Below are 26,998 nucleotides of genomic sequence, written 5' to 3' on the forward strand. Positions count from 1 at the left end.
AGCTTTTAGATGTATGTACTATTGGTATATACACTCCAATGATCAGCTCTTAGCAGCCCATGTGAGTCACCTAACACATGTGGGAACCATCATTTGGCAACTAGCATGAAATATCTCATAAAATTACAAAAATATGAGTAACCATTCATGACTTATTTACATGAAAACAAAATTACATATCCTTTATATCTAATCCATACACCAACGACCAAAAACACCTACAAACACTTTCATTCTTCAATTTTCTTCATCTAATTTATCTCTCTCAAGTTCTATCTTCAAGTTCTAAGTGTTCTTCATAAATTCCAAAAGTTCTAGTTTCATAAAATCAAGAATACTTTCAAGTTTGCTAGCTCACTTCCAATCTTGTAAGGTGATCATCCAACCTCAAGAAATCTTTGTTTCTTACAGTAGGTTATCATTCTAATACAAGGTAATAATCATATTCAAACTTTGGTTCAATTTCTATAACTATAACAATCTTATTTCAAGTGATGATCTTACTTGAACTTGTTTTCGTGTCATGATTCTGCTTCAAGAACTTCGAGCCATCCAAGGATCCATTGAAGCTAGGTCCATTTTTCTCTTTTCCAGTAGGTTTATCCAAGGAACATAAGGTAGTAATGATGTTCATAACATCATTCAATTCATACATATAAAGCTATCTTATTCGAAGGTTTAAACTTGTAATCACTAGAACATAGTTTAGTTAATTCTAAACTTGTTCGCAAACAAAAGTTAATCCTTCTAACTTGACTTTTAAAATCAACTAAACACATGTTCTATATCTATATGATATGCTAACTTAATGATTTAAAACCTGGAAACACGAAAAACACCGTAAAACCGGATTTACGCCGTCGTAGTAATACCGCGGGCTGTTTTGGGTTAGTTAATTAAAAACTATGATAAACTTTGATTTTAAAGTTGTTATTCTGAGAAAATGATTTTTATTATGAACATGAAACTATATCCAAAAATTATGATTAAACTCAAAGTGGAAGTATGTTTTCTAAAATGGTCATCTAGACGTCGTTCTATCGACTGAAATGACTACCTTTACAAAAACGACTTGTAACTTATTTTTCCGACTATAAACCTATACTTTTCTGTTTAGATTCATAAAATAGAGTTCAATATGAAACCATAGCAATTTGATTCACTCAAAACGGATTTAAAATGAAGAAGTTATGGGTAAAACAAGATTGGATAATTTTTCTCATTTTAGCTACGTGAAAATTGGTAACAAATCTATTCCAACCATAACTTAATCAACTTGTATTGTATATTATGTAATCTTGAGATACCATAGACACGTATACAATGTTTCGACCTATCATGTCGACACATCTATATATATTTTGGAACAACCATAGACACTCTATATGTGAATGTTGGAGTTAGCTATACAGGGTTGAGGTTGATTCCAAAATATATATAGTTTGAGTTGTGATCAATACTGAGATACGTATACACTGGGTCGTGGATTGATTCAAGATAATATTTATCGATTTATTTCTGTACATCTAACTGTGGACAACTAGTTGTAGGTTACTAACGAGGACAGCTGACTTAATAAACTTAAAACATCAAAATATATTAAAAGTGTTGTAAATATATTTTTGAACATACTTTGATATATATGTATATATTGTTATAGGTTCGTGAATCAACCAGTGGCCAAGTCTTACTTCCCGACGAAGTAAAAATCTGTGAAAGTGAGTTATAGTCCCACTTTTAAAATCTAATATTTTTGGGATGAGAATACATGCAGGTTTTATAAATGATTTACAAAATAGACACAAGTACGTGAAACTACATTCTATGGTTGAATTATCGAAATCGAATATGCCCCTTTTTATTAAGTCTGGTAATCTAAGAATTAGGGAACAGACACCCTAATTGACGCGAATCCTAAAGATAGATCTATCGGGCCCAACAAGCCCCATCCAAAGTACCGGATGCTTTAGTACTTCGAAATTTATATCATATCCGAAGGGTGTCCCGGAATGATGGGGATATTCTTATATATGCATCTTGTTAATGTCGGTTACCAGGTGTTCACCATATGAATGATTTTTATCTCTATGTATGGGATGTGTATTGAAATATGAAATCTTGTGGTCTATTATTATGATTTGATATATATAGGTTAAACCTATAACTCACCAACATTTTTGTTGACGTTTTAAGCATGTTTATTCTCAGGTGATTATTAAGAGCTTCCGCTGTCGCATAGTTAAATAAGGACAAGATTTGGAGTCCATGCTTGTATGATATTGTGTAAAAACTGCATTCAAGAAACTTATTTTGTTGTAACATATTTGTATTGTAAACCATTATGTAATGGTCGTGTGTAAACAGAATATTTTAGATTATCATTATTTGATAATCTATGTAAAGCTTTTTAAAACCTTTATCTATGAAATAAAGGTTATGGTTTGTTTTAAAAATGAATGCAGTCTTTGAAAAACGTCTCATATAGAGGTCAAAACCTCGCAACGAAATCAATTAATATGGAACGTTTTTAATCAATAAGAACGGGACATTTCAGTTGGTATCCGAGCGTTGGTCTTAGAGAACCAGAATTTTGCATTAGTGTGTCTTATCGAGTTTGTTAGGATGCATTAGTGAGTCTGGACTTCGACCGTGTTTACTTGAAAAATGATTGCTTAACATTTTTGTTGGAAACTATATATTTTTAACATATGAATATTATGTGATATATTAATCTCTTAACGTGTTTGATATTATGTGATAGATGTCTACCTCTAGAACAAGTCCCATTGACTCACCTAATAATAATGAAGAGTCAAATGTAAATTGGAATGATTTGTGGACTGATTCACAAGTTCCCGAAGAGGAACCGGAAGAAGAGTCGGAACCGGAAGAAGAATCGGAACCGGAAGAAGAATCGGAACCGGATGAAGAAATAGAACCGGTGGGGGAAATAATAAAACGGTTAAGTAAAAGAAAATCCTCAACCAACCGACCAAAGTTAATTATGGTCAATGGTGTTTCCGCCAAGGAAGCAAAATATTGGGAGGATTACCAATTCTCCGATGAATCGGATTCCGACGAGAATTCCGATGATGTTATAGAAATTACCCCAACTGAATTTAAAAAGGCAAAAGAAAATAATAAGGGAAAGGGCATAAAAATAGAGAAATCTAATTCCAACCCCGATGAACTTTATATGTATCGTCAACCCCCGAAGTCCTTAAGTTGTAACAATGACCCGGGAACCTCTAAACCACCAGGTTTTTCTAAACCAATGTGGACAACGACGGCTCGTATTAGGGGAACATCATATATCCCTAGAAACTTGGCAAAACGAACCAAAACCGAAGAAGAAGAAATGAGCGAGTCGGAATAAGATAGTTGTATTCGTGTGGTGTAATATATGTAATATAGTGTTCTTATGCTTTATGATATATGTAAAAATTGCTTGTATTAATAAGTATTTTTTTATGAAACTAACTCTTGTCTATTTTACAGTTTAAAAACACAAAATGGATAGACAACCCAATATTTTAAGAGACCTACCCGGAGACATGATTGATGAAATCTTGTCTAGAGTCGGCCAGAATTCTTCGGCACAACTATTTAAGGCGAGATCAGTTTGTAAGACATTCGAAGAACGTTCCAAGAATGTCTTGGTTTATAAGAGACTTTCGTTTGAAAGATGGGGGATATCACATTGGGAAACCCATAAGTTACGATGTGTTTACTTTGACGCATATATTGCGGGGAACCCAAATGCTATTTTACGCAACGGGTTAAGAAATTATTTTGACTCAATATATCCGAATATTGGACTTCGTGATTTAGAAAAAGCGGCTAACATGCAACATAAAGAAGCATGTTATGCTTACGGATTAGTAATGTTCGCTTCTCACCAAAGTGAGAACAAGAACATCGGGCTACAACTATTAAACAAAACGTTTCCACAAGTGACGGAGTCGGTAATTGGGGTAAGAAATGAGGTTTTTAGATTATTACGGGACTGTTGGACATTACGTAACCCTCGTCCCTTTGATGACGTTACAACACGCTGTCTTATCAACGGCCATAACGGTTATGTTGCACAAGACCAAGGATGGGAAGTAGTCCTAGTAAAACCAGAATGCATGACTTGTTTCTGGACGTATGAATTACGTGTCTTTATTGCCTTTGCCGAACGACTTGTGTACTAGCTAGAATTGTCTTCACAACTATCTTGTATCAAAGTTATTGTGTGCTATATTTCATGCTTTATGTAAAATAAGCGGTATTGTAAGTTTGTAAAATATTGTATAAAAGTTTGAACGCGAAATATTATTACAATCAGTTTTTCATTATAGAATTGTAGTAGTTGAATTGTATATTAGCTACTAAGTATGAACTTAACGGGTAGGTGCTACCCGAATTTAAACTTATAAAACGCTAATATGAAGAAAAAGCTTTTATAAATGAGTTCATATTATGCTACGAAATACTATTAACTACTCTTAATATTCTGTATGATTAACTTGTTCCATTTAACTATTTTGAAGGAAATGGCACCGACTACTCGACACACCGTGAATATGAATGAAGAAGAATTCCGTACTTTTCTAGCTTCAAACATAGCCGCAGTACAGGCTGCGCTACATACCAACAATAACCTTGGATCTAGCAGTACAGGAAATCGTGTAGGATGCACCTACAAAGAATTCACTGCCTGCAAACCTTTGGAATTTGATGGAACCGAAGGACCGATCGGATTGAAACGGTGGACCGAGAAGGTTGAATCGGTGTTTGCCATAAGTAAGTGTACTGAAGAGGACAAAGTGAAGTACGCTACGCATACCTTCACAGGTTCTGCGTTAACATGGTGGAATACCTATCTAGAGCAAGTGGGACAAGATGATGCGTACGCACTACCGTGGTCAGCATTCAAGCACTTGATGAACGAGAAGTACCGTCCCAGAACCGAGGTCAATAAGCTCAAGACAGAACTTAGAGGGTTACGAACCCAAGGATTTGATATTACCACGTACGAAAGACGATTCACAGAATTGTGCCTATTGTGTCCGGGAGCATTCGAAGATGAGGAAGAGAAGATCGACGCGTTTGTGAAAGGATTACCGGAAAGAATCCAAGAAGATATAAGTTCACACGAGCCCGCCTCCATACAACAGGCATGTAGAATGGCTCACAAACTAGTGAACCAGATTGAAGAAAGAATTAAAGAACAGACTGCTGAAGAGGCCAATGTGAAGCAAGTCAAAAGAAAGTGGGAGAAAAACGGTGATAAGAATCACCAATACAACAACAACAGCAATTACAACAATAATCGCAACAATTATCCCAACAATCGCAACATCAATCGCAACTACAACAAACGGCCCAACAACAACAACAACAACAACAACAGCAACTACAACAATCATCCCAACAACAATAATAACCGAAACAACAACAACAATCAGAAGCAGCTATGCCAAAGGTGTGAAAAGAATCACTCGGGGTTCTGCACCAAATTTTGCAACAAGTGTAAAAGAAATGGTCATAGCGCGGCGAAGTGTGAGGTCTACGGACCAGGGGTTAATAGAACGAAAGGAACAAATGGTGTCGGAACGAGTAATGGCGGAGCAAGTAGTGTCGGAGCAAGTTATGCCAATGTAGTTTGTTATAAATGTGGAAAACCAGGCCACATTATTAGAAATTGCCCGAACCAGGAGAACACGAATGGACAAGGCCGTGGAAGAGTTTTCAATATTAATGCGGTAGAGGCACAGGAAGACCCGGAGCTTGTTACGGGTACGTTTCTTATTGACAATAAATCTGCTTACGTTTTATTTGATTCGGGTGCGGATAGAAGCTATATGAGTAGAGATTTTTGTGCTAAATTAAGTTGTCCATTGACGCCTTTGGATAGTAAATTTTTACTCGAATTAGCAAATGGTAAATTAATTTCAGCAGATAATATATGTCGGAATCGAGAAATTAAACTGGTTAGCGAAACATTTAAGATTGATTTGATACTAGTAGAGTTAGGGAGTTTTGATGTGATAATCGGTATGGACTGGTTGAAAGAAGTGAAAGCGGAGATCGTTTGTTACAAAAATGCAATTCGCATTATACGAGAAAAAGGAAAACCCTTAATGGTGTACGGAGAAAAGGGCAACACGAAGCTACATCTTATTAGTAATTTGAAGGCACAAAAACTAATAAGAAAAGGTTGCTATGCTGTTCTAGCACACGTCGAGAAAGTACAAACTGAAGAAAAGAGCATCAATGATGTTCCCATTGCAAAAGAATTTCCCGATGTATTTCCGAAAGAATTACCGGGATTACCCCCACATCGATCCGTTGAATTTCAAATAGATCTTGTACCAGGAGCTGCACCAATAGCTCGTGCTCCTTACAGACTCGCACCCAGCGAGATGAAAGAACTGCAAAGCCAATTACAAGAACTTTTAGAGCGTGGTTTCATTCGACCAAGCACATCACCGTGGGGAGCTCCTGTTTTGTTTGTCAAGAAGAAAGATGGTACATTCAGGTTGTGTATCGACTACCGAGAGTTGAACAAACTTACCATCAAGAACCGCTACCCACTACCGAGAATCGACGACTTATTTGATCAACTACAAGGCTCGTCTGTTTATTCAAAGATTGACTTACGTTCCGGGTATCATCAAATGCGGGTGAAAGAAGATGATATTCCAAAGACTGCTTTCAGAACACGTTACGGTCATTACGAGTTTATGGTCATGCCGTTTGGTTTAACTAATGCACCAGCTGTGTTCATGGACCTTATGAACCGAGTGTGTGGACCATACCTTGACAAGTTTGTCATTGTTTTCATTGATGACATACTTATTTACTCAAAGAATGACCAAGAACACGGTGAACATTTGAGAAAGGTGTTAGAAGTATTGAGGAAGGAAGAATTGTACGCTAAGTTTTCAAAGTGTGCATTTTGGTTGGAAGAAGTTCAATTCCTCGGTCACATAGTGAACAAAGAAGGTATTAAGGTGGATCCGGCAAAGATAGAAACTGTTGAAAAGTGGGAAACCCCGAAAACTCCGAAACACATACGCCAGTTTTTAGGACTAGCTGGTTACTACAGAAGGCTCATCCAAGACTTTTCCAGAATAGCAAAACCCTTCACTGCATTAACGCATAAAGGGAAGAAATTTGAATGGAATGATGAACAAGAGAAAGCGTTTCAGTTATTGAAGAAAAAGCTAACTACGGCACCTATATTGTCATTGCCTGAAGGGAATGATGATTTTGTGATTTATTGTGATGCATCAAAGCAAGGTCTCGGTTGTGTATTAATGCAACGAACGAAGGTGATTGCTTATGCGTCTAGACAATTGAAGATTCACGAACAAAATTATACGACGCATGATTTGGAATTAGGCGCGGTTGTTTTTGCATTAAAGACTTGGAGGCACTACTTATATGGGGTCAAAAGTATTATATATACCGACCACAAAAGTCTTCAACACATATTTAATCAGAAACAACTGAATATGAGGCAGCGTAGGTGGATTGAATTATTGAATGATTACGGCTTTGAGATTCGTTACCACCCGGGGAAGGCAAATGTGGTAGCCGATGCCTTGAGCAGGAAGGACAGAGAACCCATTCGAGTAAAATCTATGAATATAATGATTCATAATAACCTTACTACTCAAATAAAGGAGGCGCAATAAGGAGTTTTAAAAGAGGGAAATTTAAAGGATGAAATACCCAAAGGATCGGAGAAGCATCTTAATATTCGGGAAGACGGAACCCAGTATAGGGCTGAAAGGATTTGGGTACCAAAATTTGGAGATATGAGAGAAATGGTACTTAGAGAAGCTCATAAAACCAGATACTCAATACATCCTGGAACGGGGAAGATGTACAAGGATCTTAAGAAACATTTTTGGTGGCCGGGTATGAAAGCCGAAGTTGCTAAATACGTAGGAGAATGTTTGACGTGTTCTAAGGTCAAAGCTGAGCATCAGAAACCATCAGGTCTACTTCAACAACCCGAAATCCCGGAATGGAAATGGGAAAACATTACCATGGATTTCATCACTAAATTGCCAAGGACTGCAAGTGGTTTTGATACTATTTGGGTAATAGTTGATCGTCTCACCAAATCAGCACACTTCCTACCAATAAGAGAAGATGACAAGATGGAGAAGTTAGCACGACTGTATTTGAAGGAAGTCGTCTCCAGACATGGAATACCAATCTCTATTATCTCTGATAGGGATGGCAGATTTATTTCAAGATTCTGGCAGACATTACAGCAAGCATTAGGAACTCGTCTAGACATGAGTACTGCCTATCATCCACAAACTGATGGGCAGAGCGAAAGGACGATACAAACGCTTGAAGACATGCTACGAGCATGTGTTATTGATTTCGGAAACAGTTGGGATCGACATCTACCGTTAGCAGAATTTTCCTACAACAACAGCTACCATTCAAGCATTGAGATGGCGCCGTTTGAAGCACTTTATGGTAGAAAGTGCAGGTCTCCGATTTGTTGGAGTGAAGTGGGGGATAGACAGATTACGGGTCCGGAGATTATACAAGAAACTACCGAGAAGATCATCCAAATTCAACAACGGTTGAAAACCGCCCAAAGTCGACAAAAGAGCTACGCTGACATTAAAAGAAAAGATATAGAATTTGAAATTGGAGAGATGGTCATGCTTAAAGTTGCACCTTGGAAAGGCGTTGTTCGATTTGGTAAAAGAGGGAAATTAAATCCAAGGTATATTGGACCATTCAAGATTATTGATCGTGTCGGACCAGTAGCTTACCGACTAGAGTTACCTCAACAACTCGCGGCTGTACATAACACTTTCCACGTCTCGAATTTGAAGAAATGTTTTGCTAAAGAAGATCTCACTATTCCGTTAGATGAAATCCAAATTAACGAAAAACTTCAATTCATCGAAGAACCCGTCGAAATAATGGATCGTGAAGTTAAAAGACTTAAGCAAAACAAGATACCAATTGTTAAGGTTCGATGGAATGCTCGTAGAGGACCCGAGTTCACCTGGGAGCGTGAAGATCAGATGAAGAAGAAATACCCGCATCTATTTCCAGAAGATTCGTCAACACCTTCAACAGTTTAAAATTTCGGGACGAAATTTATTTAACGGGTAGGTACTGTAGTGACCCGAACTTTTCCATGTTTATATATATTAATTGAGATTGATATTTACATGATTAAATGTTTCCAACATGTTAAGAAATCAAACTTGTTAAGACTTGATTAATTGAAATATGTTTCATATAGACAATTGACCACCCAAGTTGACCGGTGATTCACGAACGTTAAAACTTGTAAAAACTATATGATGACATATATATGGATATATATATAGTTAACATGATACTATGATAAGTAAACATATCATTAAGTATATTAACAATGAACTACATATGTAAAAACAAGACTACTAACTTAATGATTTTTAAACGAGACATATATGTAACGATTATCGTTGTAAAGACATTTAATGTATATATATCATATTAAGAGATATTCATACATGATAATATCATGATAATATAATAATTTAAAATCTCATTTGATATTATAAACATTGGGTTAACAACATTTAACAAGATCGTTAACCTAAAGGTTTCAAAACAACACTTACATGTAACGACTAACGATGACTTAACGACTCAGTTAAAATGTATATACATGTAGTGTTTTAATATGTATTTATACACTTTTGAAAGACTTCAAGACACTTATCAAAATACTTCTACTTAACAAAAATGCTTACAATTACATCCTCGTTCAGTTTCATCAACAATTCTACTCGTATGCACCCGTATTCGTACTCGTACAATACACAACTTTTAGATGTATGTACTATTGGTATATACACTCCAATGATCAGCTCTTAGCAGCCCATGTGAGTCACCTAACACATGTGGGAACCATCATTTGGCAACTAGCATGAAATATCTCATAAAATTACAAAAATATGAGTAATCATTCATGACTTATTTACATGAAAACAAAATTACATATCCTTTATATCTAATCCATACACCAACGACCAAAAACACCTACAAACACTTTCATTCTTCAATTTTCTTCATCTAATTGATCTCTCTCAAGTTCTATCTTCAAGTTCTAAGTGTTCTTCATAAATTCCAAAAGTTCTAGTTTCATAAAATCAAGAATACTTTCAAGTTTGCTAGCTCACTTCCAATCTTGTAAGGTGATCATCCAACCTCAAGAAATCTTTGTTTCTTACAGTAGGTTATCATTCTAATACAAGGTAATAATCATATTCAAACTTTGGTTCAATTTCTATAACTATAACAATCTTATTTCAAGTGATGATCTTACTTGAACTTGTTTTCGTGTCATGATTCTGCTTCAAGAACTTCGAGCCATCCAAGGATCCATTGAAGCTAGGTCCATTTTTCTCTTTTCCAGTAGGTTTATCCAAGGAACTTAAGGTAGTAATGATGTTCATAACATCATTCAATTCATACATATAAAGCTATCTTATTCGAAGGTTTAAACTTGTAATCACTAGAACATAGTTTAGTTAATTCTAAACTTGTTCGCAAACAAAAGTTAATCCTTCTAACTTGACTTTTAAAATCAACTAAACACATGTTCTATATCTATATGATATGCTAACTTAATGATTTAAAACCTGGAAACACGAAAAACACCGTAAAACCGGATTTACGCCGTCGTAGTAACACCGCGGGCTGTTTTGGGTTAGTTAATTAAAAACTATGATAAACTTTGATTTTAAAGTTGTTATTCTGAGAAAATGATTTTTATTATGAACATGAAACTATATCCAAAAATTATGATTAAACTCAAAGTGGAAGTATGTTTTCTAAAATGGTCATCTAGACGTCGTTCTATCGACTGAAATGACTACCTTTACAAAAACGACTTGTAACTTATTTTTCCGACTATAAACCTATACTTTTCTGTTTAGATTCATAAAATAGAGTTCAATATGAAACCATAGCAATTTGATTCACTCAAAACGGATTTAAAATGAAGAAGTTATGGGTAAAACAAGATTGGATAATTTTTCTCATTTTAGCTACGTGAAAATTGGTAACAAATCTATTCCAACCATAACTTAATCAACTTGTATTGTATATTATGTAATCTTGAGATACCATAGACACGTATACAATGTTTCGACCTATCATGTCGACACATCTATATATATTTCGGAACAACCATAGACACTCTATATGTGAATGTTGGAGTTAGCTATACAGGGTTGAGGTTGATTCCAAAATATATATAGTTTGAGTTGTGATCAATACTGAGATACGTATACACTGGGTCGTGGATTGATTCAAGATAATATTTATCGATTTATTTCTGTACATCTAACTGTGGACAACTAGTTGTAGGTTACTAACGAGGACAGCTGACTTAATAAACTTAAAACATCAAAATATATTAAAAGTGTTGTAAATATATTTTTGAACATACTTTGATATATATGTATATATTGTTATAGGTTCGTGAATCAACCAGTGGCCAAGTCTTACTTCCCGACGAAGTAAAAATCTGTGAAAGTGAGTTATAGTCCCACTTTTAAAATCTAATATTTTTGGGATGAGAATACATGCAGGTTTTATAAATGATTTACAAAATAGACACAAGTACGTGAAACTACATTCTATGGTTGAATTATCGAAATCGAATATGCCCCTTTTTATTAAGTCTGGTAATCTAAGAATTAGGGAACAGACACCCTAATTGACGCGAATCCTAAAGATAGATCTATCGGGCCCAACAAGCCCCATCCAAAGTACCGGATGCTTTAGTACTTCGAAATTTATATCATATCCGAAGGGTGTCCCGGAATGATGGGGATATTCTTATATATGCATCTTGTTAATGTCGGTTACCAGGTGTTCACCATATGAATGATTTTTATCTCTATGTATGGGATGTGTATTGAAATATGAAATCTTGTGGTCTATTATTATGATTTGATATATATAGGTTAAACCTATAACTCACCAACATTTTTGTTGACGTTTTAAGCATGTTTATTCTCAGGTGATTATTAAGAGCTTCCGCTGTCGCATAGTTAAATAAGGACAAGATTTGGAGTCCATGCTTGTATGATATTGTGTAAAAACTGCATTCAAGAAACTTATTTTGTTGTAACATATTTGTATTGTAAACCATTATGTAATGGTCGTGTGTAAACAGAATATTTTAGATTATCATTATTTGATAATCTATGTAAAGCTTTTTAAAACCTTTATCTATGAAATAAAGGTTATGGTTTGTTTTAAAAATGAATGCAGTCTTTGAAAAACGTCTCATATAGAGGTCAAAACCTCGCAACGAAATCAATTAATATGGAACGTTTTTAATCAATAAGAACGGGACATTTCATAAGGTATCACAAATTTTATAACCTATCATTTGCTCATACTCAACTCCTTTTCTTGGAAACGGGATGGGTGGTTTGTATGGTGCCACCACTGGCTTTACATACTCGGGTGGTGGTGGTGTTGTAACTTCTTCATTGTTACTCACATCTAAAACCTTCCCATCTTTTGGTGTTGGTTTTTCAGAATTTGTTGACACCATATTAACATTTTCATTCCGAGGATTTACTTCAGTATTACTCGGCCGCTTTCCTTGTTCCCTCTCACTCATCATGCTAGCAAGAGCACCTACATGTTTTTCTTGATTCAAAATGGAAGCTTGTTGAGTTCTTAATGACTGATTAAACCTCTCATTCGTTTGGGTTTGAGATGTAATAAATTGTGTTTGAGATTCCATTAGCTTTGCCATCATTTCTTCCAGATTTGACTTTTTCTCTTCGGTTTGTTGTGGTGGTTTATACAAGCCAGGTCTTTGTTGATTGAAAGTGTTGTTTTAAGTTGGTTGGTTATTCAGACCTTGTTGGTTATACGAATTATTGTTGGGTCCATTTGAATTGTAAAGAATGTTTTGATTTCGATTGAAGTTTGGCCTTAGCGGTTGATAATTATTCTGATAATTATTTCCCGGCCTTTGGTTCATGTAGGAAACATTCTCACATTGTTCCATCGTTTGCTCAATGTGACAATCTTTTGTTAAGTGTGGTCCACCGCATTGTTCACAACTGATTCGTATTGCGTGAATATCTTTAGTCATCTTTTCCATTCATCTCTCTAAAGCATCTATTTTTGCGGAAACGGAATCAAAGTCATGGCTAGAATCGGCTCTAGCCGCTTTAGATGAACGGAAGATATCTTTTTCCTGATGCCACTCATGTGAGTGGGAGGCTATGTTATCAATAATTTTGTGAGCTTCGGTTGCGGTTTTCTTCATAATGGAACCACCAGCTGCTGTGTCGATATCTTTTCGTGTAGCAACGTCGACACCTTGGTAGAATATTTGTACTATATGATAAGTGTCTAAACCGTGCTGAGGACATCCTCTCAACAACTTTCCGAATCTTGTCCACGCCTCATATAGAGTTTCATTTGGCTTTTGCGCGAACGTAACAATTTCTCCTTAAAGTCTCACGACTTTAGATGCCAGAAAGAATCTTTTAAGAAATTTCTCAACTAAAACATCCCATGTGTCAATCGCCCCTTCAGGTAACGATTCTAACCAATCTTTGGCTTCTCCCTTTAAAGTCCATGGAAACAACATGAGATAGATCTGTTCATCCTCAACTTCTCTGATTTTAAATAGAGTACAGATCCTATTAAAGGTTCGAAGATGTTCGTTTGGATCTTCTTTTGGCGTACCACTATATTGGCATTGATTAGTTACCATGTGTAGGATTTGTCCTTTGATTTCATAATATGGTGTGTTAATGTCTGGTTGAGTAATGGCATGACCTTGGCCAGTGCGTTTAGCCCTCATTCGATCTTCCATACTTAGAGGTTCCGTTACTTCCATAATTGAATTTGTTGAATACGAATCAATAGAGGATTCTGATTTAACAGTTTATGGTTCAGGAGGAATGATTAGTGGTTCTGGATCTTGGAATTGTCCTTGAATATCCTCTGGGTTCTCAATTGTAAAGTCGGGTTCAAAAAATGGATTATCAGAAATTTGAATTGGAGTACTTGTTCGACTAGATGATGATTCTAAAGAAAAATCAACAGCGATTATATTAGCTAGATGTCTTGATCGAGTTACAGGAGGTGAACGTATGAAAGGTGGTGAACGTTTTGCTCGGTGCATTCACTGAATATCCTATTAGATATTATATAAGTTATCAAATTAATAGACGTTTTTGCTTTTGCCCACATTTTGAATAGCCAAAAGATGCAGCAGGGAGCCAGGATCCTTTAAGTCGGAAAATCCACAACTCAGCCACTAACAAATCCAACTATTACTACGAAGCAGAAAATTTTGGATGTCTATCAATTTAACTGCTTAAAATAATTTTTTCGTCGAAGTTTAAAGAAAATAAAGTAAATTCTATTTCCTAAAAACTAGAGGGTAGAAAAGAAAAAGAAAAAGAAATGCGTCGAAAAATGTCAAAAAATAAAAATAAGAAAGAAAAATGTCGAAGCTTAAAAGCCTAAAAACTAAAAATTAAAACTTGCGTCTAAAGGTATTAAAGCTTAAAAGAAATTCTAAACGAAAAATGGAAATTACTTAATTAGGCATTAAAATCTATTTAAAACTAAAGCGATAAGTGATGTCGTAAAATTCTAAAGCGCCTAAGTCTTAATCTAAAGAAAAAGCACTTAAGGGATTTTACGGCAAAGCCTAAAATTCTAGAAATACTATGGCAAAAACTATCCTTAAAACTAATTACTACGAACGACAAATAGAAATAAACTAAAAAAAAAGGATACCAAAAAAAAAAAAAAATAAGAAAAATGATAAAAATATTATTTTTATAAAATATTATTCTATATATTTAATAATAATATTACAACTTAATATTACAAAATATAAATTAAAACTAATTAAACTAATTAATATAAAAATTAAACCCTAACTTAATTATAATTAAAATACTAAAAACCTTAACTCAGCATTTATTACGTACTAGGTTTTTAGTCAGCACAAACCATGCGACCTCATGGAATTAAGGTATTCGGCTCATGCGATCGCATGGGCCTGGATTCCAGATCAGTTTTGGGCTTCGATCAGGTTCGGCCCAATCTTATTTTAATTATATTTTTTTCTGATTTTAATTTATAGAAAAATATTTATATTAATTTAAATAAACTAAAAAAATAAAATACTTATTAGTTTTTATAACTAAAAAAATATAAACTTTTTTATTTAAACACTTAAAAATATAGCTATATATTTTTCTTTTCGTTTTATATTTTTGTTTTTAATATTTAAAATATATTTTACAAAAATAGATTAAAACTTAATAAAAATCCTTTTTACTTTTTTTATTTTTTATATAGCGTTTCGCTTCGGCGTTGTCCCCGGCAGCGGCGCCAAAAACTTGATGTGTGCAGCAGTGTATACGAAATAGATTATATTTTATTACAAAATACTATTAAATATGATACAATTTTACACAAATTATTTATTTATTTATTGAATGGGATATACCTAAACCTTGCTACAACACTTATAGGCAGTGTACCTAATCGTAGAGTAGTGTAGTTTTTAGTAAGTTCGGTTTGTTTCACAGGGAGCTAGTGATACGTACTGTATTTTTAACTACTATATTTGTATAATATATATATAATTATATAAGTAGTAATATTATAAAAGGGAGGGTTTTACCGTTTAATGACCGGTTTGTCGATTTTAAATTTTAAGCGTAAAGATAAATGACAATAATATAAATGACAGAATTTAAACTGCGATAAAGTAAATTGCAGTAATTAAAATAACAGTAAATAAAGGTATGATGAAATATGAAATAAAAGTATTATGCTTACTTAAACTTCCGTAACCATGATGTTTGACATTTTGATTTTAATTTATTACTCTGGGTTAATTGTCCTTTTATCCTGGATTATTTGAAACCTATCTGGTTTTTGTCCATAATAGTCTATCGGTCATAAATATAAAGTGCGAATGTCCTCGTTAAATTACCCTTATACCCGAAGTCAAATATTCCAACTAATTAAAGATTTAAACTATGACGCAGTTATCACTTCTGTCAACAATTACACCAGTTATCACTGTATGTAATCCACCCCTGTTTTGATTAGATATGAATATTAATTTACCCACTTTATCAGTTTGAATAATCAATTACCCAACTCGAATAATTAATTAAATGATTATAATAGATTTCGTATGAATGTCACTAAATAGGACAACCATAATCATTATTAATTATTAGGTTAATTAATTTGAAGATAGGTTCGACAGACTCCAATGAGTTGTCACTCGATTAGACAATACCCCCATCTATTAATAGTCAATAGTCCAATTTCCACAAGTGTCGGTCTTTTGCCCAAACCTTAATTATGGTACAAAATCCAATAACTCCATCATAATATTTAGTCTAACATCGTGATTACTTCGGCTCAAATAAGCATAATAATAACTTAGTTACGAGACATTAATTTAAAAAGGAAGAACATAGCTTACAGTGTTGATTAATCGCGTAGAGTTACACGGACAGAGTTTCGTCTTATAAAACCTTAAAACATTTCTTACAATAACCCAATTATTATTAAACTTAAATTAAACTTAATATTATAAATATAAATATATATATTTCTTACAGAGGAAGAAGAGTGAAAGAGTGTTTTACATTCGCTGAAAACGTTGCCTTTTATAGCACCTGACCCAACTTTTGGGGCCATGCGATCGCATGGCCTGGGTGTGTTAATCCCATGCAATCGCATGGTGACTGGTACCAGCTCACTTTCCCTTGTTTTCTAGCTTGTCGACATATTTATTAAATATATATATATAATATATATAATATATATAATTTATATTAATTATATATATATTATATTATATTCTTGTGCAGAGTTGACTTGTAATTTTAGGACCGTTGACTCGCGCGTTGATGCTCTGTTTTTGTCTCGTTTCCGGATTTTTGAACGTCCTTTCGTATGCGTAGATATATGTACTTTGCGTTCCGCAGCTTGTACTCTTGTAATTTTTAGACGTTTCTCATCAATAAATTGAACCACTTGGATTGTATCTTGTACATTTGAGCTTTTTGGTCATTTGCGTCTTCAAATCGTCGTTTTCTTCTTTTGTCTTTGCATTTATTTATTTAAACGAATATTACTTGAAAATAGAACAATTGCAACTGAAAACTTTACATATTGGAAGGATATTGTGCCTAAATATCTGTTCATTTAGAGCACTATCATTACACTTGCAGGGTGAACACGTGAACTTATGTTATGTGATCACATGGGCTTGACGAGCCCTCATTCGGACGGTTCGCTACCGTTAGTGGATGAAATATATTTTTGAGTATAGTGTATGTTCTAACACTACATAACACGGTACAAAACAGTCAAGTTTTGATAATTGGGTGCTCGCGAACGTGCAACAACTTTTGGAATGCAAACGATTTAGATAATCAACTTTATAGAAATATTAAATCTTGTGGTTCAAAAACAACGTTACTAATACACCTATGATTTCACCAACGTTTTTCGTTGACAGTTTTCTATATGTTTTCTCAGGTCCTTGAACGCTATGTGATACATGCTTCTGCACTCTTTTTGATACTTGCTTGGATGTCGAGTATACATGCATACATGGAGCGTCTTTTTACTTTACTTAGAAATTGTGTCGCATAGGTTTCATTTGTACTTTAAACGTTGTAACGTCAGTAGTTGTTGAACTACTTTTGTAAACTTGAAACATCTTTACATTTGAAATGAATGCGACATATTTTGGTCAAACATCATTTTAAGGACTTATGACCATGTAACGGGATCTAAGTAGACGGCGCCGTCAATGACGATTTTGTCGGGTCGCTACAGTAAAATCGGACATACACCGTCGTAGTGAAACCGGGGGCTGTTTGGGTTAGATAATTAAAAAACTATGATAAACTTTGATTTAAAAGTTGTTCTTCTGGGAAAATGATTTTTCTTATGAACATGAAACTATGTCCAAAAATCATGGTTAAACTCAAAGTGGAAGTATGTTTTTCAAAATGGTCATCAAGATGTCGTTCTTTCGACGAAAATGACTACCTCTTACAAAAATAACTTATAACCTATATTTCTGACTATAAACTTATACTTTTTCTGTTTAGTTTCATAAATTTCAGTTCATTATGAAACCATAACAATTTGATTCACTCAAAACGGATTTGTAACGAAGAAATGATGGGTAAAACAAAATTGGATATTTTTGCTTGTTTTAGCTACGTGAAATTTGTAATAAATCTATACTAACCATAACTTAACTAACTTATATTGTATTATACATGTATTCTAATATATATTATGTAATCTTGATAGACCATAGACACGTATACAATATTTTGACATATCATATCGACGTCATATATATATATTATTTGGAATAACCATAGACACTCTATATGCGATAATGCTCGAGTTACCTATACAGGGTTGAGGTTGATTCCAAATAATATATATACTTTGATTTGTGATCGAGTCTGAGACTTGTATACACTGGGTCGTGGATTGATTCGGGATAGTATATATTGATTTATTTCTGTACTACTAAATGTGGACAACTAATTGTGGACTACTAACGTTGGACTATTAACTTAACAAAATTAAATCACTAAAACGTGATAAAAAAATGTTGTGAATATATTTCGATCATACTTTGATATATATGTATATATTTGTTTTAGGTTCGTGAATTGACCAGTGGTCAAGTGTTATTTTTCGACGAAGGAAAAATCAGTGAAAGTGAGTTATAGTCCCATTTTTACTATTGAATATTTTTGGGATGAGAATACATGCAGTTTTTATAAATGATTTACAAAATAGACACAAGTACTTGAAAATTACATTCTATGATTGAATTATCTTATTGAATATTATCTCTTTTGCTTGGTAACCTAAGAATTAGTGAACGCCACTAATTGATGCAAATCCTGAAGATAGATCTATTGGGCCTAACAGACCCCATCCAGGTTATGGATGCTTTAGTACTTCGATTTTTATATACAGATGAGTGTTCCTGTATATTTGGGGATATTCTATATGCATTTTGTTAATGTCGGTTACCAGTTGTTCTTCATATGAATGATTTTTATACAGATGAGTGTTCATGTATGTATTGTGAAAAATGAAATCTTGTGGTCTATTAATATAATTTGATATATAGGTTAAACCTATAACTCACCAACATTTTTGTTGACGTTTTAAGCATGTTTATTCTCAGGTGATTATTAAGAGCTTCCGTTGTTGCATGCTAAATTAAGGACAAGAATTGGAGTCAAGCATGCTTGTAACATATTGTTTAAAAACTACATTCGGAGATTTAAATCGATGTGTAATATTATTGTAAACCATTAAGTAATGGTCGTGTGTAAAACTGATATATTTTAGATTATCATTACTTGATAATCTACGTCATGCTTTTGAACCTTTATCGATAAAATAAAGGTTATGGTTTGTTTTTAAAATCGAATGCAGTCTTTGAAAAACGTCTCATATAGAGGTCAATACCTCGCAACGAAATCAATTAATATGAAACGTTTATAATCAATATGAACGGGACATTTCAGTTGGTATCCGAGCATTGGTCCTAGAGAACCAGAAATTTGCATTAGTGTGTCTAACCGAGTTTGTTAGGATGCATTAGTGAGTCTGGACTTCGATCATGTTTACTTGAAAAACGATTGCTTAACACTTTTTATTGGAAACTATATATTGTTAACATGTAAATATTATGTGATATATTAATCTCTTAACATGTTTGATATTGTGTGATAGATGTCTACCTCTAGTACAAATCCCATCGACTCACCTAATAATAATGAAGAGTCGAATGAATTGTGGGAAGATTCACAAAATCTGGAAGAAGAAGAAGAACCGGAAGACGAGAAATCGGAAGAAGAGGAACCGGAAGAAGAGGAACCGGAAGAAGAGGTTCCGGAGGAGGAAATATTAGGAACCACAGAAAAACGGTTAAATAAAAGAAAATCATCAATTAATGGACCAAAGCTAAAAATGGTTTGTTGTGTCTCCGCTGAGGAGAAAAAATATTGAGAAGATTACCAATTTTCCGATGAATCGGATCCCGATGAGGATTCTGATGATGTTATAGAAATTACCCCGACCCAATTTAATGAAGCAAAAGAAAACAATAAGGGAAAAGCCATAAAAATAGAGATATCTGATCCCAAAACCGATGAACTTTATGTTAACATGAAATACCCCGATGGTGTATACCGTAAACATCCGTATTTCTTAAATTTTAACTATAACCCGGGAACATCTAAGCCACCAGGTTTTTCTAAACCGTTTTGTTGTGAAAACGATGGCTCGTATTAGAGGAGCACCATGTATCCCTAGGAAATTAGCAAAGCGAACTAAGTCCGAGGAGGAAGAAAGAAGCGAGTCGGAATAAAGAGTTGTAATCGTGCTGTGTAATATATGTATTGTAATGTGCTTGTACTTTTATGTTATATGTAAAAAATTGCTTGTATTGTTTGTTAGTTATCTTTTACGAATCTAATCTTCATCTATTTTACAGTATAAAAACATTAAATGGATGTTAAGGATAGGCAACCGAATATTTTGGAAGACCTACCAGGGGATATGATTGATGAAATATTGTCTAGAGTTGGTCAAGAGTCATCGGCTCAATTGTTTATGGCAAGATTAGTTTGTAGAACTTTTGAAATACGTTCCAGGCATGCCTTAGTTTATAAAAGGCTTTCATTCGATAGATGGTGTATCTCACATTGGGGAAACCTTAAGTTACGACGTGTTTTCTTTAAGGCTTTGGGTGCGGGAAACCCTACTGCAACTTTTCGCTACGGGTTGAGAGCCTATTTTGACTCCACATATCCCAACATAGGACTTTGTTCTTTAGAAAGAGCTTCAGACATGCAACTTAAAGAAGCATGTTATGTTTACGGGTTAGTAATGTTCGCTTCTCACCAAATTGAGAAAAAGAACATCGGATTGCAACTTTTAAATAAAACATTTCCACAGGTGACGAATTCAGTAGTGGGGGTGAGAGATAAGGTTTTTAGATTGTTACGGAGCTGTTGGGCATTACGTAACCCCCGTCCTTTTGACAACGTTACAACATGCTGCCTAGCCAACGACCACAACGGTTATTTTCCACAAGACCAAGGATGGGAAATAGTATTAGTAAAACCCGAATGCATGACTTGTTTCTGGACTTACGAATTATGTATCTTTATTGCCTTTGCTGAACGACTTGCGTTAAACTAGAAATATTCTTCGCAACTGCATGGTATCAAAGTTATTGTGTAATATATTTCATGCTATATGTAAAATAGCGGTATTGTAAGTTGTAATATTTTGTATAATAGTTTGAACGCGAAATATTATTGTAATCAGTTTTTCATATAGAATTGTAGTAGTTGAATTGTATATTAGCTACTAAGTATGAACTTAACGGGTAGCTACTACCCGAATGGAAAATTATAAAACGCTAATATGAAGAAAAAGCTTTTATAAATAAGTTCATATTATGCTACAAAATACTATTGACTACTCTTAATATTCTATATGATTAACTTAATTCTTTTGGCTATTTTCGAAGGAAATGGCAGCGACTACTAGTCAGAACTTGAACATGAGCGAGGAAGATTTCCGTGTTTTTTTTGCAGCAAACATAGCCGCAGTGCAAGCCACAATGCAAAATAACAACAATAACTCTAGATCTAGCAGTGGAACTAATTTCACAAGAAATCGTGTGGGATGCTCCTACAAAGAATTCACTGCTTGTAAACCTCTGGAATTCGATGGAATCGAGGGTCCAATTGGATTAAAACGGTGGACCGAGAAGGTCGAATCAGTGTTTGCCATAAGTAAGTGCACCGAAGAATACAAAGTAAAGTACGCTACGCATACCTTCACAGGTACTGCGTTAACATGGTGGAACACCTATCTCGAGCAGGTGGGACAAGATGCTGCTTACACACTACCGTGGTCAGCATTCAAGCACTTGATGATTGAGCAGTACCGTCCCAGAAACGAGGTCAATAAGCTCAAGGTAGAGCTTAGAGCATTACGAACGCAAGGTTTTGACATTACCACATACGAACGACGATTCACAGAGTTGTGCCTATTGTGTCCAAGAGTGTTCGAAGATGAAGAAGTGAAGATAGATGCATTTATAAAAGGGTTACCAGAAAGGATTCAAGAAGATGTGAGTTTACACGAGCCCGCCTCCATACAAAAGGCAAGTCGAATGGCTCACAAACTCATAAATCGGATTGAGGGAAGGATTAAAGAACAGGCGGCCGAAGAAGCCAACACGAAACTAGTCAAGAGAAAGTGGGAAGAAAACAGTGACAAGAGTCACCAACACAACAACAATAACAGTCACCTCAACTATCATCACAACAATAATCACAAATTTAATCACACCATTTATCGCAATAACAAACGCCCCAACAACAACAATAACCACTGCAACAACCGTCCCAACAACAATTTCAACTGCAACAACAACCCCAACAATAACAACAACAACAACAACAACAGCAGCAGCAAGAGGCAGAAAAATCGATGCCTAAGGTGTGAGAAATATCATTCGGATGACTTTTGTAGGGATTTATGCACCAAATGCAACAGAACGGGTCACAGTGCTACAAAGTGTGAAGTCTATGGACCAATGGTTAATAGAAATAAAGGAACGTATAACGCCGGAACAAGTAATGCCGACGTTACATGTTTCAGATGCGGGAAGAAGGGTCATTACAAAAATACGTGTCCAAACCCAGGGAATAATAATGGTCAAGGCCGAGGAAGAGTCTTCAACATAATGCGGTTGAAGCACAGGAAGACTCGGAGCTTGTTATGGGTACGTTCCATATTGATGAAAAATCTGCTTATGTGTTATTTGATTCGGGTGCGGATAGAAGCTATATGAGTAGATATTTTTGTGCTAAATTAAGTTGTCCATTGACGCCTTTGGATAATAAATTTTTACTCGAATTAGAAAATGATAAATTAATTACAGCAGAAAAAATATGTCGGAACAGAGAATTTAAACTGGTTAGCAAAATGTTTAAGATTGATTTGATACCAGTAGAGTTAGGGAGTTTTGATGTGATAATTGGCATGGACTGGTTGAAAGAGGTGAAAGCAGAAATTGTTTGTTACAAAAATGCGATTCTCATTATGCGCGAAAAGAGAAAACCCTTAATGGTGTACGAAGAAAAGAGCAACGCGAAGCTAAACCTTATTAGTAACTTGAAGGCGCAAAAGCTAATAAGAAAAGGTTGTTATGCCGTTCTAGCATACGTCGATAAAATACAAACCGAAGAAAAGAACATCGATGATGTTCCCGTCGCAAAAGAATTTCCCGATGTATTTCCGAAAGAATTACAGGGACTACCTCCACTCCGATATGTGGAATTTCAAATAGATCTTGTACCAGGAGCTGCACCAATAGCTCGTTCTCCATACAGACTCGCACCCAGCGAAATGAAGGAATTACAAAGTCAACTACAAGAACTTTTAGAACGTGGTTTCATTCGACCAAGCACATCACCATGGGGAGCTCCTGTCTTGTTTGTCAAAAAGACGGATGGTACATTCAGGTTGTGTATCGACTACCGAGAGTTGAAAAAACTTACTATCAAGAACCGTTACCCACTACCACGAATCGACGACTTATTTGATCAATTACAAGGCTCGTCGATTTATTCGAAGATCGATTTACGTTCCAGGTATCATCAAATGCGGATGAAGGAGGATGATATTCCAAAGACTGCTTTTAGGATGCGTTACAGTCATTATGAGTTTATGGTTATGCCGTTTGGATTGACTAACGCACCAGCTATGTTCATGGATCTCATGAACCGAGTGTGTGGGCCATATCTTGACAAGTTTGTCATTGTTTTCATCGATGATGTGAAAACCCGGAAATTTCTGACTGAATTTGAACTTTATCTTTACATTATTCCGACACGATAAGCAAAGTTGTTAAGTTGAATCTCAATAATTTTAAACTGTGTTCATACATTCATTTAACTTCGACCAAATACCGACGATTCACGAACCATTATATAAATGGATATGATTATACATATATGTATATATATTATAACTTGAAAATGTTAACAAGTATTAGACATATAATACTTTACATAAACGTATTTGTTTCCGTATATGTTTGATATATTTATTGATGAAATCGAACGATTATATCAAATGATTGAGTTATCAAGATTCTTTGATTTCGAGTCTCTGTTGAGAGGTCCACTACGTTTTGAGAAATCTGTCATTTTTATCAGTATTCGGAATATTTGGAAATGTGATTTACAAAAAGTGTCATTAATGAAAGTTAGTCAAGAGTTAGTAAAGATTCCCGTTTAAATTTCAAAAGTATACTTTACAGTGATTGCCTCGTGACCCTTGGTAAATTAATTATTTAGTTTTTGTATTACTCAAAACATTATTTGATATAATAACTTCTATTATTTAAACGAGTTTAAATTATAAATATAACTAGTTTTTGGAAAAACTAAATGTTATGCTATTACATAAATATTTCAATTATAATTTATACAAGTTTATATTTTAAATGATATATATATATATATATATATATATATATATATATATATATATATATATATATATATATATATATATATATATATATATATATATATATTACAAAATATAATATTAACTTAGATATAAAACATTTTGAATTAAATACTTTGATAAATAAAGAGATGTTGATTTATAGAAGCAAATGACCAAAACACTCAAATGTATAAATTACACTTAGTGTAATATGATTCATCAACGACTTTAGTCTATATTTAGACAAGGGTACGAGTCACGAAACGTAAAGTGTTAGTTTTCTAAGCGTACGAAAAGCCGTTCGAGAAACCGAAACTGAGACATTAGTTGAGTAACAACGTATGAGTCATTGGAACAAAAATTACATTTTAACAATGCACGTAAATATTATATAATATATAAATTATTATATAAATTATTAATTATATATATATATATATATTTATTATATAAATTATTAATTATATATATATATATATATATATATATATATATATATATATATATATATATAAACAATGTCGGCAGCCAAAATTAGTGGGATGTGAGCTGGAGAAGCATCCCATGCGATCGCATGGGAATCACACTACCCAGCCATGCGATCGCATGACAGCTAGGGGCAGGAAAGATCTATAAGTCTCGCTCGTTTCCTGATTCAGTTTCATTCCTATCTCTCTCACATATACACACATATTATTATATTTATTATTATTATTATTATTATTATTATTATTTATTATTTATTATTATTATTATTATTATTATTATTATTATTAAGATTAATATTATTATTAATCTTATGGTTAGGAATATTATTATTATTAGTATTATACATAAAATACTACGACGAGGTTCTGCTCGCATGATTTCAAAATGAGTTTTTCGAGAGGGATAGAGCTAAGTAAATTATGGGTTATAGCTATGGAGGTTATGGGTATTATTCAGGGGTATGCTCGTGAGATCAATCTAGTGTTTATCGTCTCTGTTGCGTCTACGTACTTTCTGCAATATTGAATCTCAATATTGATACGTGAGCACTCATAACTTAACTTTTAGATATTAATCGTGTATCCCTGACTAGTGCTCGAGTATATATAATTATGCATGCTTGTATGTTTAATTTTGTCGTTAGTTAGCTTATGATAAATTATGAATTTGATACATATGCGATTGAGATAAGGTATATGTTATGTATGTCGTTGGAAAGCTGATGAAAAATTAATAACTTTTCATTTAGATATCGAATGGTTTCGATGAACATATTAGAAGTTATAGTCAACTAAATTTTTGTATTATTATTAAAATGATTATTATTACTATCGTCGTTATTATCGCCGTTAATATTATTATTATCTAATAATTATTATTATTACTATTATTATTATTATTAGTAATATTATCATTATTAATATATGTATCATTATTTAAAAATCGTTATTGTTATTATTATTATTATTATTATTATTATTGTTATTATCATAAAATTTTTTTATTAATATTATCATCATTATTATTATAATTACTAGTATTATTATTAATATTACTATAATACTTATTAGTATCATTATCTTTAAAACTAATATTAGTATTATCCAATTATTATGATTGCGATTATTATCATTATTATGAATGCGATATAAAATAGGATTAAAAACTTTTAAACAAATCGATTAGGAAACAATGAGTATATGTATCGTGATGAAATAAAAATATTGTAAGTTACTGATTTAGATAAAAATATCGTTTTCATTATTTTTATCATTATTATTATTAAAATTATTATTAATATTAAAACTATCATTTTTACAAAAATTATTATTTATAGGAATATCATTGTTAATATAAAATATAATTATTATTATCATTTTAGTATTATTATTAATAAAAATTATTATTTTATCATAATATCATTTTTAGTAAATATAAATATTGTTATTATTATTAGTAGAATAATAATAATTATTATCACAAAATAATACAACTTTTACTTACTATTGTTATTATTGATATTATTTTATTAAATAAATATGTGATACAAAGATATTTTACTACGTGTAATATAATTACATTAATAATACCTATCATATTAATTTTATGATATTAAATGAACTTTATAAATTTTATTACTTATGATATATAAAAGTATATTTTTATTATATAAATTTTAATATAAAATTTTATTTATTAATAAATGAATTATATTTTTTTACTCTAATAAAATCTGTTAAAAATATTTAAATATATAAAAAGACTATATTTAAACTATATAATGATCATGTATAGATTTTGGAAGTCATTTTGATCAAGATGACTTTTGTTGACTTTTGCATATTAGTCTCGAGCATTA

The sequence above is a fragment of the Rutidosis leptorrhynchoides genome, chromosome 7, assembly GCF_046630445.1.
Source record: "Rutidosis leptorrhynchoides isolate AG116_Rl617_1_P2 chromosome 7, CSIRO_AGI_Rlap_v1, whole genome shotgun sequence".
Taxonomy (NCBI): domain Eukaryota; kingdom Viridiplantae; phylum Streptophyta; class Magnoliopsida; order Asterales; family Asteraceae; genus Rutidosis; species Rutidosis leptorrhynchoides.